At 43.1% G+C, this 24151-nt stretch overlaps 1 protein-coding gene across 5 annotated transcripts in view; it reads left to right on the top strand.

The window, feature by feature from the left end:
- The first annotated feature begins 497 nt into the window (after nt 1-497).
- The window catches only part of arid3a (AT-rich interactive domain 3A), a 62720-nt gene continuing 39066 nt past the window's right edge, over nt 498-24151 (top strand). Inside the window, exon 1 of one of the 5 annotated variants that reach the window (XM_069186170.1) lies at nt 498-860. The gene's annotated coding sequence lies outside the window, so the exon portion shown is untranslated. Of the gene's footprint in view, nt 861-2784; nt 3011-3035; nt 3295-3348; nt 3432-24151 lie in introns of those variants that run through there. The other 4 variants (XM_069186171.1, XM_069186168.1, XM_069186167.1 and 1 more) reach the window with 4 other exon arrangements.

The raw sequence follows: 24151 nt of genomic DNA, 5'->3' as shown, positions 1-24151 counted from the left end.
TCTCAGTGGGGAGGAGAGCAGAATGATGAAGCCAGTTCAGAGATGGGGATTGTTAGGAGGCCATGATTGGTAAAGGCCAGGGGGATATTAGGGTAGGACATCGAGGTTTAAACCCCTATTTTTTTTTAGAAATGCTCTGGGATTTTTAATGTCAGGACCTCGGTTTTAGGTCTCATCCAAAGGATGGCGCTTTTTTTTACAGTATAGTGTCCCCATCACTATACCGGCGCATTAGGAAACACAGACCGCAAGGTGAGCGCCCCCTGCTGGTCCCACTAACACCTCTTCCAGCAGCAACCTTAGCTTTCCCAGGAGGTCTCCCACCAGGTACAGAACTCTATGAATTGGCTTCATTACTCTGCTCTCCTCCCCACTGATAGCTGATGTGTGGTGAGCATTCTGGCACACTATGGCTGCCGTCGCATCATCCAGGTGGATGCTGCACATCGGTGGTGGTGGAAGGGATCCCCATTAACTGTAAAGCGCTTTGAGTGGAGTGTCCAGAAAAGCGCTATATAAGTGTAAGCAATTAATTAATTATTTTGTTGAATTACTTTACGGTAATGAAATCCACTACGGAATCATACTTCTCTCAAGGTTCGGTACGCTGTTATACCCCCATATGACCACTAGAGGACTCTGTCATACAATACAGTACTGTGCGTTTAATTCACGGTATGGGATCCTAGTTGGAAGAACTAAAATAAAAGTGTTTTTTTAAAAAACAAGGCTGCTTCATAACAATCACCGCTTCTTTTGGCTGTGTAACCGAAGTGTGTCCAGTGTCCGCGTGAATCCAAGCTTGAAAATGCATCACTAACAGCTAAATTCTCACTTTAAAGCAGTCATTTGATAAGTTGGTAAGTAAATGTAGCTTTCTAGACAAATTTACCGAATATTCCGTCATAGATTTTGTATTATTGAAGGCTATTAAATCGGCTATAAAATTAAACTCCTACATCTAGTTACGCTATACCATACTAAATATGGAGTGGTATTGGCGTTTGAGGACATAGCTGTGTATCGGTTGTATTGTAAAATAAACATTGCCATTGCTTAATAATTGATAGTAGAATTAATGGTGAGGTGTATTATTACTCTAAATTATTGCATCGCAAGTAAATGAATATTAAGAGATTTAATATTAAACGTTTTAATATTATATATGTAGATTAATATCACTCAGAGCTGACAATTTTTTTCCACTTACTAAAGCTCAATATTTTGATTGTGATGACAGAATGTGAAATTATAAGAAACAAAGTGCCATTTTTCTTATTTTAAGAAAAACTTTATTGGCGTCATTTGTGCTCATGTTTTTTTTGTCCTCTGTCATCTGAAATCTGTCTTCGAGTGTCTTAAAACTTACTTTCCCTAACGTTGGATATACAGTACACCAATTAACAGCTTTAATGTCTCTGCGTCCAGCAGCAAAATTTCTAACTACATCAAAATAACCCGGTTATACATTTCGCACTGTTTCCGCTCTGCTAACGTACAATGTCTTGGTTGTACAATTATGAAAACCAGTTGCGTGATCTCTTCAGATCTGACGTTAGGGTATGATGTTCTCTGGTATTCAAAAAGAAGGTATCTGATCGGTGCAGTTGTGCTGCCTCCTCGCTGTGCTGCGGTACATTCACACTGGCCGCAGATAGGGTGGATTATCAGGTTGATATAGCCAGTCTACAACCGCCTACGCGATGTCGGCTCTGGGACAGGTAGCACCGCAAGAGAGCAAACACCCAGCTGGTGTTTTTGGTCGTTGTCTCGGCCGGTCTGTAAGAAGTCGACCCCGGCTGCAAGAATTTATCGGCATTTCAAAGCAGCCACGGCACTTTGGCAGTAAAGCCTGATTCATATTTCGCAGGCTCGACTGAAATGCATCAACTATGCCTGGCCGTGGAACCCACTATTTATAGCGCCGCCATCAGCGTGCGCTGGTAGAAGACGAACAGGCGATTCTCGCAGGGACCACAGCGCCGGAGCGAAAACCAGCAGCATCCTTCCTCTTTCAGAGCAGCTCACCGACTGCATCCAGCCACAGAGCACCTCGGCTGCGATGGAGACACGTTTGAAAATGCCCTTGGCACCTGCCTCCTACTTCTTCTGTAAATGTAAGCGCGGGACGTGAATAATTCGCACCTTTCACACAAAGTCACAGAACTCTTGCAGAACAGGTATTCCAAAGCACCCAGTCGGAGCACCCTGAAGGTTCACGCCACGCTGGAAAACGAGTGAAACGGCCGCCGTTTCGACTTCAGTGCGACAAACCACTTCAGCACCGGTTCGCAGGCTCCATTGAGGTGCATGTGGCTGTAACCTTAAAAAGACCTTGTGAAACACGCTGACTAAATAAAAGATGCCACCCTCCGAGAATACTTAATGAAATCTACTTCAGCAAAGCCGGTCGTTTTTACATATTGATGCACCTAACCGAAAGCACTCCCTCGAGGCCTTACTCTTGTTGCCACAAACAGGGCGCCAAATCATTTATAAACCGTTTGCCTAAGCTGGCCAAACGTACGAGAAGAGCAGGTGAAATTTGCCCTGGCGATTTTCTCTCCCATCCTTCGTCCATCGGTCGTGCCGAGTGTGACTCGTCTGCACACACCCACCTATACCGGGAGCGCCGCGGCAGGGACCATCTCCAAAGAGCACCGGGGACATAGCGTATCGATCTAGGGAATGTCTGCCAAGTCCCTTGCCGGCCTGCGAGCGTGTGATTGCGGAGTGGGAACAGGGGGCCACTGTCTTTTTTTTGGGGGGGGGTCGTCGCCAAACTGTGTGGCTTCGACCCGGGGAGGAAGGACCTTGCTCAGCGAGACACGTGGGGAAAACAAGCGGCCGTGAAAAGCGCCTAAGAAGCGACAGGACAGCTTAGCGCACACGTTGCTCTCGGCGCCTTGCGCCATTGTGCATCTGACGTCCATGTTCAGCCGGACAGCTGAAGGTGGCGTTTTGCCGACGATCCCTTTCGCTGGGGGAGGCCGGCCCCGCTGAATCAGAGGTTAGGAATTTGCATCTGATTGCTATTTGTCAACCAATGATTTGTCTCGCCAACCGTGAGCACGCCTTAGATTAGGCAAGGATACAATGTTACTTCTAAATCAAGCCATACTTCGAAAACGAATAAGAGGTATGTAATCGTATGGCAATGATATTAACAAAATAGCAGCATACATACATATATATATGTGTTACAGCAGAGCAGGAGCGAGCGGAGGGCGCAGGAAAAACAGGAATGTTTCTTCCGGTTCCTAAGAGTACTAAAACAAAACGGAAGCTAGTTTGGTAAGTTTTTTTTCCCCCTACTCAATTCGGCTTGGAAAAAAAAACTTCAAAGCTGTGTAATATCTCTCCGTGTTCCTTTAATTTGTAACGAGAGGGGTTTGAAAATTATAACTGCTTGCTTTGATCCATGCATTGTGGTAGGTGTCCAAATAACTGATATGTAAACGAATATTTGAGATCTCTGGCTTGCCTTGCGGTTTTATTTTTAAAAAGCGTTTTATTGTAGCTAATTCTCCCGAAACTTCATCTTCCAGTTAATTTGTTTTACACGGGTTGAGAGTTTTGCGAACAGGGTAAACAAGTTTGGTCATCTTGATGTCTTTCTTTCAAGTTGAGGCTACTTAAAAGTTGACTTAGAAATCATTGAATTTGTTCACTGTGATATTTAACATCAATCGTTTTTTTCCCCAAAAAAATAGAGTCGAAACGCGATTTAAACACCATCTGTTTTCAAGTGGGCTAATTGGAAGAACGAATGTTTTTTTCGAATGATAAGTGTCCGAATCCCTATTTTGAAACACACGTGTCGGCTTGTGATATTATCTGAAAAGGGGCGCTTTAAATTTGTTTCAAATATCTGTAAGTACATTCACATTACTATTTAGATGTCAGCCGAATGCATGCCACCTCATTCGTTAAGAGAGCGATATCCTGGATTTGAAACCTTTTAAAATGCAGCTGAGTTTTTTTTTCTCCAATCAGAACATTTTCGATTTTTAAAACATAAAAGTGTGGAAATTGTTATTTAGACTGTAAATATACCTCGGTCGATGTGTTGAGATGAAAAATTGGAATAAGCCGCAGAAAAGTAAGTGAGCTGTTTCTGTATCGGCTGCGATATGTATTGGGTCGGACTCCTGAGAATTGTTTATGCGGTATGAATTAATGACTGCTTGTGTGAAATGAAACATATTCTCGGAGTTGTTCAAGCACGTCTACATTTAAACAATAATTATTGTAACAAAATCGTGAGAGCAAAATAAGCACATCTTTTAACTGAGATGGGTCCATATTACGGTAAAAATGGAGGGCGTCTTGTTTGCAAGGTTTCTTCCACTGCACGAAAAGGGGAAAGGTTAAAGTAGCCTTTCATTTCTGTGTCGGTGCTCTTGATCTGCGAGGGTGTTTAATCCACATTTTTCATTGACAGTATCGAAATTTGCTTGACTACTAGTAAAAACAACGCACGGAACGTGCCAAACGTTTACAGATGTTTGTAAATTTAGCGTGGAAAAAGTAAATGTTTTTGTTGTCGGGTGGGCACGGCTATTTTCTTAACGAGGAAGTTTAAAGTTAAGGTAGGCAAACCATGAGCCAAGCTCTCGGTGGTGAATTAAAGTGATATCGATCGCTGTGGAGTATAGAATGACTCTGTGTCTAGGGCCGAAGACACCGAGCAGAAATTATCCAGGACCCAAGATCTCTAACTGCGTAAAACATGCTAATTCTAAAAGGATGTTTTGGAGCCATTTACGTTTAGAGAAACATTTGAGCCTGGGGGATGGGGAGATATTGGCAAAACGAAATCTACAGCAAACACATGTGCAGATGAATCTCGCTCAAAGATCTAAGATCAAAGAGCTGTAATCGATTGCATTTATCGACGGGGTATTGATTTTCTATACGTAGTCGATAGGCAGAGGACGAATACAACAGCTGTCAGCACAATTGGATTTTTTTAAGAGGAGTAAATCTACATTTTCATTTGTGATTTTTTTTTTTTACCCACAGCGCTCCTGTAAAAAAAAAAAGGAAAATAATTCATTCTCGCCACGGTGTGTCCTTCATTGCTTTTTTTTAACTTGTGGTGACCTGTCGCCACACGTCTTGAGCTGGCAGATGGAAGACCCCAATTTCCGAGCCCCCCCTTTCGTTGGATCAGTCGTCAAAAGACTCGTCTGTCAGCACGCAACACGTCTGCAGTTGGCAAACAAGTAGTTCTTGCTGTCAGGTGCTGTCTGTAGTCTGGTGCATCTCAGGCCTATTTATTTACCTGAGACGTTATTGGCCGTTGATATTTGCAAATACTTCTTAGCAATGAGTACTAACCTTAAAGTTAATATGGCACGCACTGAGCTAACAACATGACAACAAAATAATTGGGATCTATGCTTTATAGTAGTTTGTATACTCATTTATTTCCACATACTTAAGTATTTAGTTTTATAAGTCCATTATAAAACGTAAATAATTCGTTTCCTGTATCCGGGACAGTTTATCACATGTTTGGGGGGGTATTCTGGACTATATATATATATGAGAAGTGTACTGTAAATTGAAAGGAACATGAAGTTCAGGCTAGCAGACGTGTCTAGAAGACATTTTAATAATTAGGACATAAGCAATTTCGTTACTTCCCTTTTTACAGGGCAAAATAAAAGTACTTGGAGTACACTTTATAACAGTAGTATGTTTTTTTTTCTTTTTTTTTGTGCTCACTAGAAGATGGGGTGGAAAGTCCGGTATATACATCAAAAGTGAAATATATGTGCGCTGTAAGATGTCGTTCCTTTTACGCCATTTAGTTGTACGGGTGTAAATGGGCTGCGGTGAGATTAATGTGGGGATCGGACTATTTGCAAAGAAGGTGGGGGAACAACATTCCTTCTGTTGACGGTTACTGATTTCCGGAAATGTGTGTTTTTTCGTTTGTACTTCTACCCCGAATTCCAAAACCGCTCTAGTTTCGTGACGGCGAAACGATTAAACGATTTCGACAACAAACGCTCCCGATCAACAAGGTTGTCAAGGCCTTTGTAGCAAAAATGTCTCCCCCCCGAACCCTCTCCTTTTTACAGCGTAAACTGTAGGTTCGAATTTATTCTACAAGAGTTTTTTTAAAGTCCATAAATAGTGTCGTCTTCTATATAAACATAACTCTGCTAACCCCCAACCCCAAGATGGGCATGCGATTTCGGTGATGTTCCCTGTGATCTGTTAAAAGGAATTTTTGAGTTGGTAAGTGAGCCACATGCAGCACGTTTATGGAAGATCATTTGTTTAAAAAGGTGTGTGTTCAAAGTGCTTTAACAAAATGTTGTGGCTGCCATAGTAGTAGTTTAAAACTTACACTATGGAGATTCTTTCAGTGCTGGGTTTCACGTTAAGGGATCTCAGCCAGCCGATCTCACTTAGAGTTCTGGGAAGTTCCAGAACTATTCAGAGAGTCCCCAGAAACACAGGGTATTCCTGCAAGGCCTGTTCTGGCAAGGTGGTTGAAATCAATACTCTCAAAACGGCACATCTATCTATTTTACAGATGGAGAGTTTTGAAATAAAGCGGCGCAGAGTTTAGCATTGCTGCCTTGCAACGCTGGGGCCTTAGGACACTGTCTGCATGGAGTTTGTATGTTTTTTCTGCGCTTGCATAAGTGTCATCCCTTAGTTCCTCCCGCAGTCCAGAGACCTACTGGAAGGTTAGTTGGCTTCTGGGAGCACTGGTGTGTGTGTGTCTGTCTGTGTCTGCCCTGTGCCGGTGTACCCTGCCTTGTGCCAATTGCTTGCCAGGACAGGCTCTGGCTTTCCCTGAACTGGAAGAATCTGTTATAAAACAGATGGGCAGTTATGTGGGCGATTAGTTCTTGCACATTTACCTTTGTTTTGTATGCATATTTACTTTGTGATCATCATATAGAAGCTCTCTTGATGAGGGTGCCCCAGTCATTTCGGGATCGCCCTCGGCACAACTTCCACCGTCTGCTGCTGCTTTCTTGGGCGGTTTTAAAGTTTTCTGCAACTGTGACAGTTTTCAGCAGGCAGCCCCCATCTTGGCCATACAGTTTGTAATGGAGGACACTGAAACAGCGATAGTGGGGTGGGGGAGAACACAGATTTGCATATGCAAAATGGCATCAAGGGTTTACAAATGGCACCTGCTACTATTTCAGTCATTCTGTGTTTCAATTATTCTCAGTGGGCTCACCAATGCGCAAGGCCCACTGGAATTAAAGCACAAGTCTTATGTGCTGTACAATCTGTGATGAACCTTCTTGATCATATGTTAAGCTGTTAAACCACTATAAAAATACATGAAGTTATAAGCATCCTGAATAAGAACATTTTACTAAACAATATAATATATGAAGGGACTTATTTTTCATTGTTTTGTTTCGGAACAAGCCTGTACAAGCATTTATCCAGTCATTCGAAAAGTAATCTTTTCAGTGTTACTACTCCATTTTCTCCAAACACAAAAAACCTGTTGTTAGTGTCCCCACCCTCTCCCACGTCTTTGTCTGAGAGGCTTTATCCCAATTCCAATTTTGCATGATTGTAGCCATGTTTTTCAAGGCAAGATTTGCATAGTTGTACCTGTTTGTATGTTGTAGTTGTAGAATTTGTTTTCTACAGTTTTACGAAGGTTTTTAGAAAGCAAGGTCTGTGTGGTTTATTAGAAACAGGATCCTGTTTTATTGTTGTATGAATTGAGACAAAGCTTCCTCTTCTGCAGGACTCTGCGTTTACTTAAATGTTTCTGGGGGAAAAAATATGATTTTACGAACTGATAAGTGAAGTCACTAATCTTTGTGTTTGGCAGAAAAATAGTTGTTCCAGTGAAAACAAACATAAAAAGCATTCCTTTTGCCTTATTCTGTTGAATGGCTGAATCTGCTTTAGGTGCTTCGATCAGGAAAACGATAATATTTTTTAGCTCTGATGTCGTAGAATGTTTATTTGCATGCGAGCAATCACAGCGAAGGCAGGAATTTGCATTCATTCCAAACTAGAGCCCTGGTGGATATAAAAGTGCTTATAAAACATCCAGTAGAATGTGTTTAACTTTTTCTCCATGGATGTTGGATGTCATGTGTAAAAATATCACCAGGTATTGTAAACCGCCATACCACAAACATCCAAAAGTTATAAAATGCAAATTATTTTTAGGTAGGTTTCTTGATGTGTGCATTTTGAAAAATTACATAAAGCAAACCACTCACAAAAAATAATAAAAACCCTCTTGGAGTTTTATATGAGTATAGAATGCTATCTATATTAAATCTGAAACAAATTCCACATATAGCAGAAGAGGCTGGCACCAGTATTGGACTACATCCTGCTTGTCATTTGAGGAATCAGTAATCTTAGTTAGGAAAGAAAAAAATATTCCAGGTAATGATTAAATTCATTCATGATCTGTTGTCACAACTCATTAGTTCTTTTATTTTTTTATCTTCATATTATATTAAACCAATTTTTTAGTTGTTCCGCTTCTTTGACTTGAATTGCTGGAGTTAATAATGGGACCACAGAAACGTGATGACGTTGCTTCCTGGGAATTTTTCTCCACTTTTGCCGGAGTATTTTCCGAGCGTGCTTAAACTACAAAATATTCCGGCTATGTGGGAATATATCCTCACCTTTTGATAGGATAAGAGGATGCATTCCTAGCCTTTTCATTGGAAAGATGCACCTGAATCTGTTCTCTTCTCTGCTTGTTCTAGATTTGTTGTGACATCAACCCACCTTAACAATAATGTATTTAGAAAAGATACTGCGTGTAGGTTCATGGTTAATAAACTTATTGATCAAACCTCCGAAAAGTACAATGTCTAAATCCTCTGTCCGAAATGTGAATCGTGAATCCTATGTCCTGGAGACCTCTGGGTCAATCCCGGGCTCTGAAAGTTTTGTCATGGAAGGTGCAAAGAAGGCTCGAGCAGTGCCGAGATTTGTTGGGGGTCAGGCTGGCTGGGGGGTCCATCCTGTGTGTGTGACCTCGGATTCCACCACTTTGAGGGGGATGATGGAGAAACTAGTGGCGGTGCTTTGGCCGACTCAGAAGCTGTTTGCTTCCATTGCAGTTCATCGACGGGTCCTTCAAGACTGGGCTTCACGGGATCTGTGAATGTCCCTTCCCTTCCATAGGTCACCTCAATTCTGGGCAATGAGTTGGCTTTTAGAAAAGTCATTGGTGGGGGGGAAGCACATGAATAAGTTCTCATGAATTCATTGGATGGCTGTCGCAGGTTCCACATACACTTCAGTACATGGACGTGCATTTAAAATTGACTGAGGGAGGCACTTCTTTACACTAAGTGCTGTGGGAGTAGGAATCAAGCTACCCAGCTTTGTTGTTGAAGCTGACACCTTGGCTTCATTCCCAAAATTGCCAGATAAGATCCTTGGATCTGTTAGCTACTAATTACCAAATGAATTAGATGGACTGAAGGGGCTCTTTTTATTGTAAACGGTCTTATTTCTTTGATTTGACTTTCGGTTTGCAGGAAGAGTTAAAAGGTATAATTATAGAGCCTTCAGTGTTTGAAACTCATTAGCACTGCATTGTTGTTTTAATTCAGCCACCGGGAGTGAAAGTTTGCCTGAGGGCCAACAATATTTCTCTTCGTGCCAGGTGAGTCAGTTATATTTTGGTTTCTTCCTTCTTGCATCAGATCCTTGCTTTTAAGCCTTTTATCAGTGTTACTTTAGAACCGAATAATTTCAGAATAAATAATTTGTGCAGCAAAGTTCCGATTAGGTTTCGGAATGAACTAGGTCTTTCTCTTTCATAGTCATCGATTTACTTTCAGTGATCATTGCAGAGCAAATGAGAGGAAGGTACTTTTTAAAACTGAAAACTTCAGGGTGATCTCTGTAGTAGCGTAGTGAAGGGATGATTGGCAGAAAGCAGATGCCAGTACGACACTGGATGACTGCAGATCAGCTGGCTTGAGACAGTTGTTTTATAATGTGTGGTCCAAGCACACTTGGGGGAATAATGTGCTTTAATCCGCATTGGAGAAAAGCAGGGATTATCAGAGGTAGATTGCAGCTCTGAAAGTGATCTGGATCCCATCCAGATTTTAAAGGAGCAGTTTGCGGGTCATGTTTGTGCATCAGGTTGTGTGCGTGTTCTCCTTCTTTTTGCTGCTCAGTTTATCCCTCTGACAAGATGATTGCAGTGTTTTATTGAAACACACCATTATGTAGCCTGCTTAATACCTTCTTAGAGACTACCTAATATGATGATAGCCCATTGTGAGCGTTCTTCCAAAAACCATAACAGGCACATACATTTTCAGAATAACCCCACCCCTAACCCACAAACGTTTCACAGCCTGCAAAAAATGTTATGCACACCTGTTATGTCTTTTGGTATGTTGCCTCTGTGACGGTGTTATGCTGGCTGTAGAAATCGGCAGTCAAAAAAACATTGTTCACCAAAAAATCTGTTGACATGAAATCCCAGGCAGTGAATGGGGTGGAGGAACCAATCGGTAACTAACCAAGATAGTAAGACAAAGCATTTTGGTGCCACAACAATCTATTGTGCTGGTATGGACAGTTTCCTCTTACTTAGCACTTGTTGATATGACTCGCCAGGAAACGAATGTTGCTTGCAGCATCTGTATTGTCCAGAGTGTTATTTCTTTACTTAAATCGTATGGATGGTAAAGCCCAAATCTACGAGAAACTGGCAGGTTTGTGGGTCGTCCTGGGTTCAGTAAGAGCCATGTTGGCGTTTGTAGTGTAATGTTTGAGTACAGTTTGTCTGAATGCAGCCTTGTTGAAGTTTAAACTGGGCGTTTGTTAATCACATGCTGTGTTTAATTCTAAGTTTTCTTTTAAATTCAAATGTAAAAATCTTCCGTCTTTTGGGAGAGATGAACATTTGGGTTTTAATTTTACGGTCTCGAGCTGTGCCAGGTCCTAGTCCTTATCTGTTAAACTGAGCAGACTGACTATGAAGGCTGGAGGTTTCGGGGAGCAACAATTCTAGTTAAGCTCGTCGATCAAGTGGATGGGGCTGTTGTGACTCTGTCTAGTATCGCAACGCGTTATGATGTCATTAACTTTAGGGTACAAACGGTACATTCCAAGCCTCCTCTTTCAGGAATTCCTAAGGTTTCCTTGTCAGTTGTTATACTTTTGAATAAAAAAACGAAACAACAGGAAATAAACATACTACAAGAAATGTAATATTTAACCTTTTTTTTCCCCATGTGAATTTTCTTTGGCTCTTTGTGCCTTGCAGAAAAACATTAGTTAGATTTTAATAGGAAATGTTTAGGCAGCGTTATTAAAGATTTGTAACTTTACACCCTGATATACATTGTTTGCGACTTAATTGGGTCGTCTTGAGGATAAACGAAACCGAGACATAAATGGAAGACAATGGCTATTTTTTTTATGATGAGGTCTCCTTGTTCAACTAGTTTAACTGTCGCTGTGGTTATGTTGGATAACTTAAAAGATTTTGATTTTGCAAAGTTTAAGATGTGAAAACGCCTAAATCCGTTTAACCCTTCATGCGTTTACATTTTTTTTTGTCTAAGAAAAGGAAAAAGTGCTCATAATCATAGAATATCGAATCCTTTTGATAGGAGTAGAACTCAAATGTTAACATTGCTGTACAATATTTACAGGAAGGTTTCTTTGCACGCGTGAGGAGTATTTTGTCTGGGCTGTCAAAATGTCTTGTGTAAAGTGTGCATGTATTACTTTATAAGATGCATAAAAAATGTTATATCATTTGACCTGACTTTGCAGTCCCACCAGGTCAGAACCCCAGAATCGGTGTTCATAGACTTCCTACTGCTGGGCCTTTCGAGTTCTATCGCAAACCATCAAGGGTTAAATGGGGTGCCTGCTTCTTAAGGAGTGGCATTGTGTTAAAGGGTTCATCATCTACATGGGTCTGGGTCACCCACAACTTCAAAACTTGTGTAGAAAATTGCTGACTCCGGTCTGTCTCTCTCTCTTTCATATTTCTCTTCTGTAGTTACTTTATGACTCTGACCTTTGTGCTCTGACCGGAGGGATAGCGGGAAGTTATAGGTCTTGGATTACTCACGGAATTTCACTTCGCACATTCGAATTCAACAAACTTCAGACTGATTCTTGCAGAAATGTGTCCTGGGACCTCATTTTCATAGCGATTTAATGAAAACTGATTTTGTTTTTTAATTGTATGACTTCAATCTTTATGCCATTCCATGCATCGTTCTGGTACGTTTTGAGGTCCGTCTCCAGAAGATTGACAATAGAATAGCTTTTTGATGTGGCACAGGCTTTTAATGCGCTCGATGGGAACCCAGACAGGAGAAGTACAGTATATTTTTCATATCCTGGCTTTGATTGTTAATGTGTGTAGAGTAGAAGAACAGAATCCGTGCTGAAATGATCGCGAAAGGGGTGAAATCGGTGTGCAGTTCCTGACCCCTTCACAATCTAACATTTGCGTGTCATTTTTTGTCAATGAAATAGCATTCACGTCTTTATTCTCTCCCCTCTAGCAGCTTCTCCATTTAAGTTGCATCACAGCCTCAAATAAAGTCAAGATGTTCTCAGACTCTTACAAGCCCGATAGGAGGGCTCTAGGAGGGAAGCAGGGGGAGTTTGGCGATAAGAGCGCTCAGGATTGGAAACGGATGGCAGGAGATCAAGTTAAGTTCTTCGGGAGCTGTGTCTTGCTCATAATGGATAACATGCCTTTTTAAAGGAGGCCTGGCAGTGGACTGAATACTAACCAATTGTGTGCTGCTTTCACTTGCAGTGGAGTTGAGCTAAAATAGTGGTCCAGCAGTTTTCTGTGACGTGCCAGTGTGTGTCCATTCAGTCTCCACTTCAGTTTTCACTCATGGACCTTTTTTTGATTAATTTTGTGACCTCCCAATTTGAAACCGACCCTAAATCTTGGCTCACAGCAGCACCTCCTGTATGAGTATGGGAAAGTACTGATACGGACGCCCAACCTGCCTGGTCCACAGCGCGTTACTGGAGTGTTGGATCACTGCCTGCCTTGCAGGCACACTTTCAGCCCCACTATAGAGTAGATCAGAGGATAGAAGTGAAAAACTTTGGATATTTTGATTCTAACTTAAGGAAGGCCAGATTAGTCAAACCCAGAGTGGAATTTCCACAGGATAATGGGGTTGATCCCAACCCCCCCCCCCCCCCCTGAATAGTGGCAGGGGAGAATGATTGGAAACCAAAAATGAACTGGCTCCATTCCAGCATAAGTGTACCACTGCTTGGACACTCTCGATCACAGTCAGCTAGTGACCAGCCCAGATTCAAGCTCATGAAGTCCGAATCCTAGAACTTGGTTTGCTCCACCTTTGATCCACCTATGAGCCTCACATCATGCTTCACCATTCGAACGAAGCTTTAAATGTCTTTACCAATGTAAAGTATCATGTTCCCCGGCAGATATAAGATTCAGTGTTATTTGTTTTTTTTCTCAGTCTTGAGATTGGTGTTGGATTATTTGTAAATACAAACTTCTCTCTTTGATGGAACTGTGGCTTATATGTTGGGTAGTACGTCTCTGGCTCCAGTCAGTATCACTGTAGGCAGTGGAGTATGGAGAGGACTTTGTATTGGGAAAGGACAGAGACGACAGACAGCAAGAGTCGGATTTTCTGTTTTTCTGGAAAATAGGATTTTAGGACCTTTTAACATGAAGGGAATAATTGCAGGAGTGTACCAGCAAAAAGCATTGTCTCTAAAATGGCATTGGTTGCACTCTTAACTGCGATGCCTACCATTTCAATAGAAAGTATTTGACGGCTCATGGAGTACCAGTGATCAGCACAGGTTTCTGGGGTAAGAGCCTGTTGAACTTGACACTACAGGAAATGTCGGGCGTGTTCAACACCTGTTCAAAAAAAGGTGTGGAGTTGCGTTTTAGCTGCCAGTGTTGGGACCAGAAACCGGTGCCGTCGCCGTCTTTTGAAGGAATTCAAACCCGCAGTGTCAGATATGGTCTCTCAGCCTACAGATGGGGAAGAGCTACAGTATTTGCATAACATTGCCACCTACCTAAATCTTTCAAAATAGTTTTGGTTAAAAAGAAATGAAAACTGTTTTCTTTATGTAAGCATCAGTAAAACAAGAATGTTCAGTAGCAAACTGCATGAAGACTTATCATACTATGAGGCTCTGCTCACCAGTAGATTGATCTGGTGTCGAGATTCTCCTTTTTTTTTTACAGAAACACCTGATTGAAGATATTGAACTTTGTCCAAGCTGGTATTCTCAATTTTTGTACTTTGTCATGCATATACTATCTGAAATCATCTATCACTGTCATTAAAGCTGCTTACAATTTCAAAGATCATTATGGATCTATTGAACTGCGGTGTCTAGGACTTTTTCTCCCCAAACAAGCCCCTTGTTTTTTTTCCACCCCAGTATGAAATGAGAACACAATAGACTCAGTTTGGGAAAGCAACCAGGCAAAATTGTTTTGCATTTCCTTTCCAGAGGTTTACATAAGCAAATTCGCCCAGAACATCCAGCTGAAATATGATTGCAAAACAGATTTCCAACATTGTTTCTCAAAGAAGTTATGAAACAAAGCCAGAGACTCCATTGTCCGTTTGTCCTTGTCATGAGTCGTCGCCTGGTTGTGAAACCCCTCCCCTCCAGCAGAAACAAAAACTAAAATGTTTTTTAGAAAGAAGTTGTGCAAGCACTGGTCCTGTGGCTTTAACCAACCAGGAACTGCATACTAGGGATGTGGACTTTTATAAGCAGAATTCTACGCTATGACAAATAATTTTCTTTTACATTGAAGTACAATCTGTGTTGCACATTTGCTGTAGCTTGAAAGGATCCTAAAATATTTTAAGGGGAAAGCAGGCTGATAATTTCACCTAATTTCTTAGAATTTTTCCCCCCCTTAATTCTGGGTGAATTAATTATTCCTCACCTTTCTTCCTTAAGTTTCCGAAAGTGCTTTGTGTATGGGTTTTCTATCCAGTGAGATTCACTTTTAATACATTTCAGGTCAGCTAGGGAATTGAAATTCAAAATTCTAACAAATTTCTCATCTTTTATAGAGTGAGGAATTCATCTTTATCTATATTCAAGAGAAAATTGGAATATGCCATTTTCTGCAAGGATGTTGAATGTCTCAAGACCTATATTTTGTCCATATTTCCACACGTGCTCTTCAAATTGACTCTCTCCCCCCCTATGGTAAATTTAATTGGGAGAGCCTGCTACAAATGAGGTTGCTTTGCACCTTTGACTTAGGGTGAGGGAATAATGTTTGTGCTTTAAGTGTGGTAAGGTCATGCTGCCCCTCTTAAGAGCAAGGACAATATTCCTGTTAAAACTCATGAATGTAGCCAGTGTGGTTTCTCTCAATGGGCTCTTTTTATCTCGCTGGATGAAAGTTTGACCCAGTTCCGTCTATCACTTTTTCCGCTAAACAACTATAAATGGGCAAGCCTCAGAATAGTCTGCTTTTCTTCTGTGCTCCCCGTGTTTCCCAGATGCAGGAAAACCTAGTGGCTTGGCTGGTTATCAGCTGCTCTTTTGCCAAAACCCACATGTCAGACTCTGGTTTGGCAGGCGGACTGTTTGTGCACTTGTGCCAGAAGCCATGATTTGTTCATTGGGGAAGACCTGCTGCTTGAGAGGGATTCCCTCTGAAGGCTGTGATGCGTTTCCCACGTACAGCGGCGCCGAACTGCTGTCGTTTCCCGTTTTCGCCGGCACAACGGCATGGGCGCCGGGCGCCGGTAGGTGGCGTTGCCGCCAGCATTGCGCGCGCGCTCTTCCTGCACCAAGGCTAGACCTGGGCAGGCACCTTCTCTGCTTGGACCTGCCCCAGCAGCCTCTGAACTCCCTTGTCTTCGGTGTTCATTCCCTTTTGCTTCGCTGGCGCACTGCAAATCCTCGCCCCAAGAGTGGTGGTGGTGGAGTTACTTGAACAGTAAAAACAAATGTTTTTAGGTACCTGCGTTGGGGGCGGCTTCTGCTGTCGTGTTGTCATCGTGGTCTGCCTCAGAGGAGCTTGGTGTGCCTTTTGTCTCTCGCTACACAATGGGCAAGGTGTGGGCAACCACGATGTGAGGTCCCTGCTCTTCCACTTTTGTTTACAGAAGCTTCCAAAGGACAATGGCTGTGTGTTCCAGTCCACGCCAGAGTCTGGGCCTACAGTTCAGATGTATAACTTTATCATCCATCCAAAAGGGTAGACCTGTCTTTGGAATTGCCACACAAACTACATAAAAACTACAGAAACAAATAACACCACATAAAATAAATACCCATTTAAAACAAACAGCAGCCTTAGACATGAAACAAGACGTATACACGCATCTCGCCATGCCCGTCTTACACTACCATTAAGCCAGCGTCGCACTACAGGACTCGACACGACGTCTAGTCAGAGAGCATGTCACATTTAACGACGGCAGTTGAATTTCACCGCCTTTTCTGTTCTGGAGGGTGGCAAATTACACGACTAGGAATCGCAGTGGGTGACTACACCGATTCCCTCACGACTTTTCATCGTGGTTCGCAATGTTGTATTGCGCCGCTGAAGTACCGCCAGGTTTTGGCAGCCAATCCGTGTGGAGCAAGAAGAGGAGAGCCGCACAGAAGTAAACAAACAACATGGAGCATGTAACGGTCTTGAAAAATGTAACGCGGGCATTGTTTTCCACAAATAAACACCTTCAAAAATGTAATTCTTCTTTATAAATATAGAACAACTTTACACAAATAAAGCACAGTTAAAAAGATGAAACACCTTTAAAACAAATATTGTAAACAAATGAGTATTGCGCTTTAACGCGTAATACAAATGGCACATTATCTCACAAGTACACATCTGGCTCACTGCCCTCCCCTAGCAGTTTGGGTTTTATCGTAGCGAGTTGCGGAGAGTCGTAGGGGCAATTGAGAGCGCTTTGACTGAGTCGCTGGGGGGTGTCGTACTACACAACTGACGGTAACGGCCACGCGCTGCGACTCTCTACAACTCGCTGTGATTTTCTTACGATTATGGAAATGAAGACTACGGCTGAAAATCCTAGGAAAAGCCTTGTAGTGCGACGCCGGCATTGCATACCATCTGATGGCTCCATACGAAAAATGGTCGAATGTTGTGAATTTCTGCTTTTTGAGGACTGAAATTGCTCAAGTTCTTTTGCGTCAGGGTTGATAGAGTTTTTGATGCAGGATTTACAAGATGCGTTTAGTTTAACATCCGGAGTTAATCCCGTTTCTAAAGAGCACTTCGATTTTGAAGATATTGGCTAAAGACCAAGACAATACCAACAGCCAGCGTGATTACTAAATTCTGCAACAAAGGCACCCAACAGGGAGCCATAAAACATGTTTATTTCCTGGATGCCTCGGCTCTAATTGTCAAAAGTGAAAGGGTAATTAAGCACTGTCATTTGTAGGGACTTCACCCTGCTGGTGCTTCCTGCAAGCCATGTTTCTAGCAACCACTACAGCAACATTATTTGGGAAATTGCCCTTTCGGAACAGAGGAATTTTGGTTTGCTGATCAGCATCACTGCAGTGTCTTGATGGGAGCTGAACAAAACTGACTTCTGCTATGTTTTTGCTCTAGAGACCTTCAAGAGCAATGGAAAAAAAATCTATTTGCATCTTTAAATGCTGCAACTGAAGGTTTGCTTTTGGAGTATGTGTGCTTCTCATTTTTAATTATGCAAAACGGCTGTTGTACATTGTGGTAAAGCACAATCATTTTGTCCTCCTCATGGCCTAAGAGTCTGTAACATTCCTGAATTGTTTTGACCTGTTTAGAAATAACAGGCAACAGCAAATGGAAGTTCACTACATCTTTGTCAACATCTCTGAAAGTAAACCTGGCATGGAAATGACACCACAGACCCTGAGCTCATCTGAAGCGCTATTCTGCCAGAATGATATTGTAGAACAAGATGATGCATTTCCAGGACAAAAACTTTCCATCCATCTTCATTTTCTTTCAGTCCCAAGAAATCATTGGTTGTAGTTAAGCAGGGTCTTAGAAGAGCTGTTTCCAGGCTGTCAGGCCTGGTTTTTTATCCTGAGGAGTAGGAGGCAGGCAGTAGCCCCTGCTCTCTGTCTCTGTAAAACAGGAACTGATCAGCCCTTACTGTGCCTCTGTTGGTGAAGGGTGTGTGCGTGTGTGTGTAAAACCTACAATTCTGGTTATTAACTTATTTGGTTTTGACTGCTATCTTTGTTTTGGTTCCATTTGTACAGCTCCCCCCCACACACACGTTCTAGTGTGCGTTTTTGTATGATCTTAATTGTGTGTCAGATTGAAACTGAAATCCGATTCTTTGCTTGTCCGGTGGTTATTTGAGTTGAAGTCATCTCCTCGCTAGCTTCTCGTGAGCTGGCGCCTGTAGAAGCACGAAGAGGTCAGGATCTGTCCCATCTCTGGGAGCAGCCTGGGCCTGAATAGGGCCGGTTCCCCTTCGAAAGCGGGGGTCTGGGCTCTGGGCCTCGGACAAAGACAGGCAAGGCGCTTGCCAAGAGCCCGCTGATCCGGGCTGTAGTAACCCGACACTGTTTACCATCTGCGTCTCCACCCGGCCTGAGGCGTGTTCCCCCGGAGAAGGGAAAAACAAAAGAGACATCTGAATAAAAGACCAGCATTCCATTAAACCGCCAATAAGGAGATCACTTGATTAAGATTAACCCAGGTTGCCAAGAAGCCAGTTATAGCAGCCAGGCTAATCAGATTTAAACCCATTCTGCTTCAGATCCTGGAGAGTGTTAGTGGAGGCAATATGTAACCCCAGTATTGTGCTCCTGTTTGTTGATTCATCTTGCACAGTGGGAAGGTTGTGAATGTGTCATACTGTAGTTAAATCTAGCAGCATGCAGGACATTTTTTTTTTAAGGGATATCACCCGTTTTTGTGACTTTAGTCGCTGCTTTGTGCCTTTTATAGGGTATGCATTCTTTCCAGCCCAGACATCCATCCATTTTCTCACCACTTCATCAAATTTCGGGTGGCAGGGAAGCTGGAGGCTATCCCAGCAAGCATGGAGGGCCAGGCTGGATGCACCCTGGATGGAACACCAGTCCATTGCAGGGCACGCATAAATACAGACGCACTTACGCCAGGAACAGTTTTCCCAGAAGCCACTTAGCTTACCAGTATGGTTTTGGACTGGGAGAAAACTGGAGTCATGAAAACACTACACTATCCGCAGATAGCTCACCAGTTCCAGAATTTAACCCACAGCCCCAGTGGTTACAAGTCAGCAATGCTAACCACTGCCCCACAGTGCCGCCTGAAACACAGACTTGTAAAACAAATTTGAGTGTTTCACGATGGTTGTGAGATAGGAATCCTTCTTCGTTGGGCCCCTGAGCAAGGCCCTTAACCCCAACTGCTCCAGGGGTTCCATATAAATGTCTGACCCTGCGCTCTGACCCCCAGCTTCTCTCCCTGTCCGTGTGTCTCATGGAGAGCAAATTGGGGTATGCGAAAATACAAATTCCTAATACAAGAAATTGTATCGGGCCAAAAAAAGGTGATCTTATCATTTCCACTTGTCTCCAGGTCCTTGTGTTGCTGCTGAACAAGTTCTCCTAGTTGGTTTGGTCGTTGTCTTTCAGGATTTTCAATGCCTGAATCAAACCCCCACTTTAACGTTTGTGTTCCAGGCTAAACCATTTGTGTTCCTAGTTTAAGCATGACCATCCCCTCAGTCCGGGAATAAAGATTGTTCTTTTGTACTGCTTCCACACCTGAAGAAGGCTCCATGGCCGAAACATGTTTTCTTTCTTCTCTTTTCAGCATGGAATAAACCTATTGTTCCTTTGCAGCCTACATGTGCTGACGCAGCTAGCCTCCTGAACTACTTCAATATCTTGTAGTCTGCCGTCCAACAATTCACACAGTCTTCAAGGTGATCTCTAATGAATGCACTTGATTATTTGGCCAGAACTTCCCTTGATTTTTTATTCTGTGCTTTTAAACAATACATCCAAACATTGTGTTGTCCTTTCTTAATTGTTTTTCATGCTGAGTTGTGTGTGCTGCCATTAAACTAACGCCTATCTTTTATATCTACAAGAGCGGGCCATTGGTGTAGATTAGGCAGGGCGGCACAGAGCAGTGACGTAATCTAACCAGAAGCAATTCTGCACAGAGTTGTGCACAACGCATGTGAGAGACATTACAGCCAGTCCAAAATTAGATGAAAGGTCATGGCAGATCCAGCGTATTTAATGAGTCAGTGTAATTTGTTGAACGTGCCTGAGCACTGTAGCTATTACTCCCCTTGGATTTCTAATCAAAGTTGAGATGACTCAGTCCACGCTCTGTAATGGATGATTGATGATGATAAGGGAAATGAAAACAATGTGAGTGCTGCGTTTGGCAGCTATACTCGAGTTTGTGGTTTACATCATTTAGCAAAGCCGATTTGTGCTTGTAGGATCTCACCATGCTGACTGATGCGCTTGGCTGCAGCCGGTACTGTGGCCAGTACGCGAGGGGACTTGAGTGCTTCCTTTGTTCTGGTTGTTATTTGGTCTCGGACCATAATGATGTAATTGAAATCGGTAGGTAAGATGTCATAGCCGCTGTTTTCCATAGCCTTATTGGGTGCTCCTTGAACGGTACCTCTAAAATCCATAGGATCGGCCCTCCTGCGCTGTAAATGATCATCAGATCTAGCCTAATCAGCACATCACAGATAATGCTCAGTTAACCATCATCACTGCATTGGGAAACCAGCAATGGGGACACAGCAATGCAAATCCCTTTTGAAGTATATTCATAAATTCTCTCTTAAATGCAAATTGTAAACTCCAGAACCACTTGCATGTTCCATGTGACTGTCTAAGAGATTCATATCTGCCCATTGGCCCAGTGTCTGGTTTGAGCTGTAGTTCAGTTGCCAGTACTATCTCTGGAGAGAGAATCAATATCGTGGTTCAACCCTAGATGAGGTGTTTTTTTTTTCCCAGCATCCCAATCCTGTTGACATATGGGATCAGTGGCAGCTGTATTTTGATGAGCACTTTTTCGTAACATCTGCTAATGGTGTTTTCTCATTTCAAGAAAAGCCTGCATTGATCACACTGACCTGAATTCTGAATTACTCTCCTTCTGTCCCTTACTGGGCCTTCAGTGAGGACAGGGGGCTGCAGAGGTTAATAATGAAATGACCAAGGGCAGGGCATTGCAAAGGGAGAAGTCTGCAAATTCGCTTTACTAGCAAACAGAGAGGGTGGCAAGGTATAGCCTGTTGTTCAAGACTGTAAGATAAAAGGAGGCTCGTCAGTGTCCTAATTACAGCATTTCCGTTTCGTTGTGCGGTGTACGACTTTGTGTGGCATTTTTGTCGCTTCTTCTGTTCATCTGTTGTTTTTTGTTTGCCTTTTCCTTTCTGAAACTGGTGTAGTGCCCAAAGCGATACCCTTAGTGACCTCTGTCATTTGCTGAAGAAGAGAGAGGACGAAAACTGTAGCCTCAGTGGCTTAAAGAGTCCGGCTCTTCTGCCTCGGAGAAATATGGTGCCCGAAACGGCATCCATAGTTTTTCTGATCCATAGCTGACTCCGATTCGTTCTTGCATGGCTGTGCTTAGGCCTCTTTGTCGGTTGGCACTTGGCTATGCCTGTTTCTCAAGGTTTGGTGCCAGCACCGATGGGGAGTTGTAACCAGAACCCCCGCCGTGTCCTTCCCACTGTATCCTGCCTCCATGGTTGGCATCTGCCTGCAAACTCTGGACCACCAAGCCTGATACCAAATCAGGGGCCTGCAGGTCATAAATTCAACCCCCCCCCACCCCATGAGGACTTTTACAATATCAGCTGATGTGGGGGAGGGATCTCGCATGTGGTGCAGAAACTAGATCCCCTAGTTTAACAAAAAGAGAAATCCAACCAAATGAAAACCGCATGACTGATTGTTGTTCGGAATGAGTTGGGGAATTATCAGGGATGCGTTGTTACAAAAGGATCATTGCATAACAAGCAAGTAGATTAAAGGATGTAGAAGTCGTTCAAATAATTTAGAAATCTTTACCTTGGGTTCAGTTACATCTGGTGCGCGAGCTGCTGTCTTCAGTCTCTAAAATTGTGGCGTTTAACCAATTCCCTGCTAGTTGCAAAAGTACAGCTCTCCTTTAGGACATCATTAAAGCTCTAACAGGGTTTTTCATGTGGAAAGTCACAATTTACGTCTCCACCCCTTCCTGGTACAGCTCTTTCTCATGGAAATTGAACAATGTAAGCTTACTTGCATAACAAAATGGGTACAAAATGAGCCCATGAATACAAATGGAAGCTAAATGAATTATCCCCTTTGGTGTTTTTGTTTCCGCTGCCTTTTGACTGCTTATCAAGCTTTGTGTTCAGTGCTTTTAAAGGTGCTGGGTACAGTAAAGTCTGTCATTATCCACACCGGCTCTGTCGGCTCACCAATTGTTCTTTCATGAGGGTTGGACACGGGGAAGGGGGTTGAGGGCAACCAGGTACTTTGAGCATTTTTGCAAAAAGAGGAACTTGGTTCATATGTGGAGCAAGCAGGTGGAAGCTCTCTGTGCGGTTCCTGTGAAAGGGACTGGAGAGGAGAAGTTCGGAGTCCTGTATTTAGATGGTTTAGGGGAGTGGTAGCTAGTCATCACTGAAATGGTCTCTTTTTTTTTTTTTTCCCCTCCCTGTGGCCCCAGAACCAACTGTGGGTGTGCATTTGTGTCTTTATCTCTCTGGAATTAGACCCTCAGCTCTTTTTTTATCTCTTTCTTTTGTTTGCTCAGACCTTGCAATCTTCCAGCACTCCCCCTCCCTCTCTGCTGCGGTCCAAGAGGATTAACCCTTCCAGCCCCTCTCTCTCTCTCGCTCGCTCCCGGTGCAGTCCATGGTCCAATACAGCACACCTTGTTCCTTCCCCGATTCGATTCGAGATCTCGCCTCCCCCCCCCCAGCACGATCGCTCAATCAGTCGAGGTTTATTTCTCAAATGCACAGCAACACAGCGTGCAGCAGTAGTTGCTGACAATGAAATGTCTTTTCTGCGAGCTCACCAGGGGGACATAAAAATGGAAAGCAGAACATTTAAAAGTTACAGAATAAAGTTACATAATAGTGCAATAAAAATGGAATAAAAAAACTCAATATAAATCGAACACTGCTACAGATCCAGGGTGTATGCACTACATAATGTCCAAACAGTGCAATCTGCAGTGTGCCAAATACAAGGGAAAACTGTATGTCCATGTAATCTGACACTTTAATGAAGACCGTTAGGGTGGTTGCTGAAGGTGACTTCAGCTTGGCTGTTTAGCAGTCTTATTGCCTATAGCTGATTATAGAAGACCCTCAGGTCTTTTCTTTCCTTTTTACCATCCCTCAGCTAGAATAGCCCCCTTTTTACTTCTGTCAAGATACCAAAAAGCATCCCATCACTGGGCCCTTGCTCATATCATCCCCACTCTTGTCCACGTCACCTGCCTTCGTTGATACAGGTCAAAAGATGTTGTCGGGAGGCCGGAACCTAACTTCTACAACTCCTGTGGAGGTGGCAATTCTGTGCGAACTGTGTGTGTGGGGGGGGGAGTTGGTAATGAAAGTTACAAAGCACGGTGAATTCCAACACCCATGGATTGTGCTCCTGGAGAAATCCAGGCCTTGCGGTACAGCACAGTGGTTAGCAATGCTGCCTCACGCAGCACTAGGGCCCTGGGTTCCATTCCTGGGGTGCATGGAGTTTGGTGGTTCTGACTGTGTTTGCATGGGTCTCGTCCCCCAGTCCAAAAACATGCCGATTGGTTAATTGACTTCTGGGCAAATCAGCCCTGGTGCAAGTGTGTGTGTCATACGATGGACTGGTGTCCTCTCCCTGAGCCCCTTTCCTGCTGGGTTCTGTCTCCCCTTTATTACATGAAGTGGATGGATGGATGGACTCTTTTTTTTGCTCAGTATCCCACCACCAAGACCTTGATCACTGCCATTTCCACGATTCCATTGGTTCCTCTCGCATAATGGGCTGGTGTCTTATTTGTCAGGCCACGCCCGTTTCAAACAATTGCTTTGGCTGGAATTCTCATTCAAGACGTTCGCAGCTGCATTGCTGGTTGGCAAACGTCTGCATCTCCTGATTCGAAGCTCTTGCTTTGTTTTTTTTTAGA

The sequence above is a fragment of the Lepisosteus oculatus genome, chromosome 29 (assembly GCF_040954835.1).
Source record: "Lepisosteus oculatus isolate fLepOcu1 chromosome 29, fLepOcu1.hap2, whole genome shotgun sequence".
NCBI lineage: Eukaryota > Metazoa > Chordata > Actinopteri > Semionotiformes > Lepisosteidae > Lepisosteus > Lepisosteus oculatus.
The sequence above is the reverse complement of the archived record's forward strand: the minus strand, read 5'-3'. Positions and strand labels throughout refer to the sequence as shown.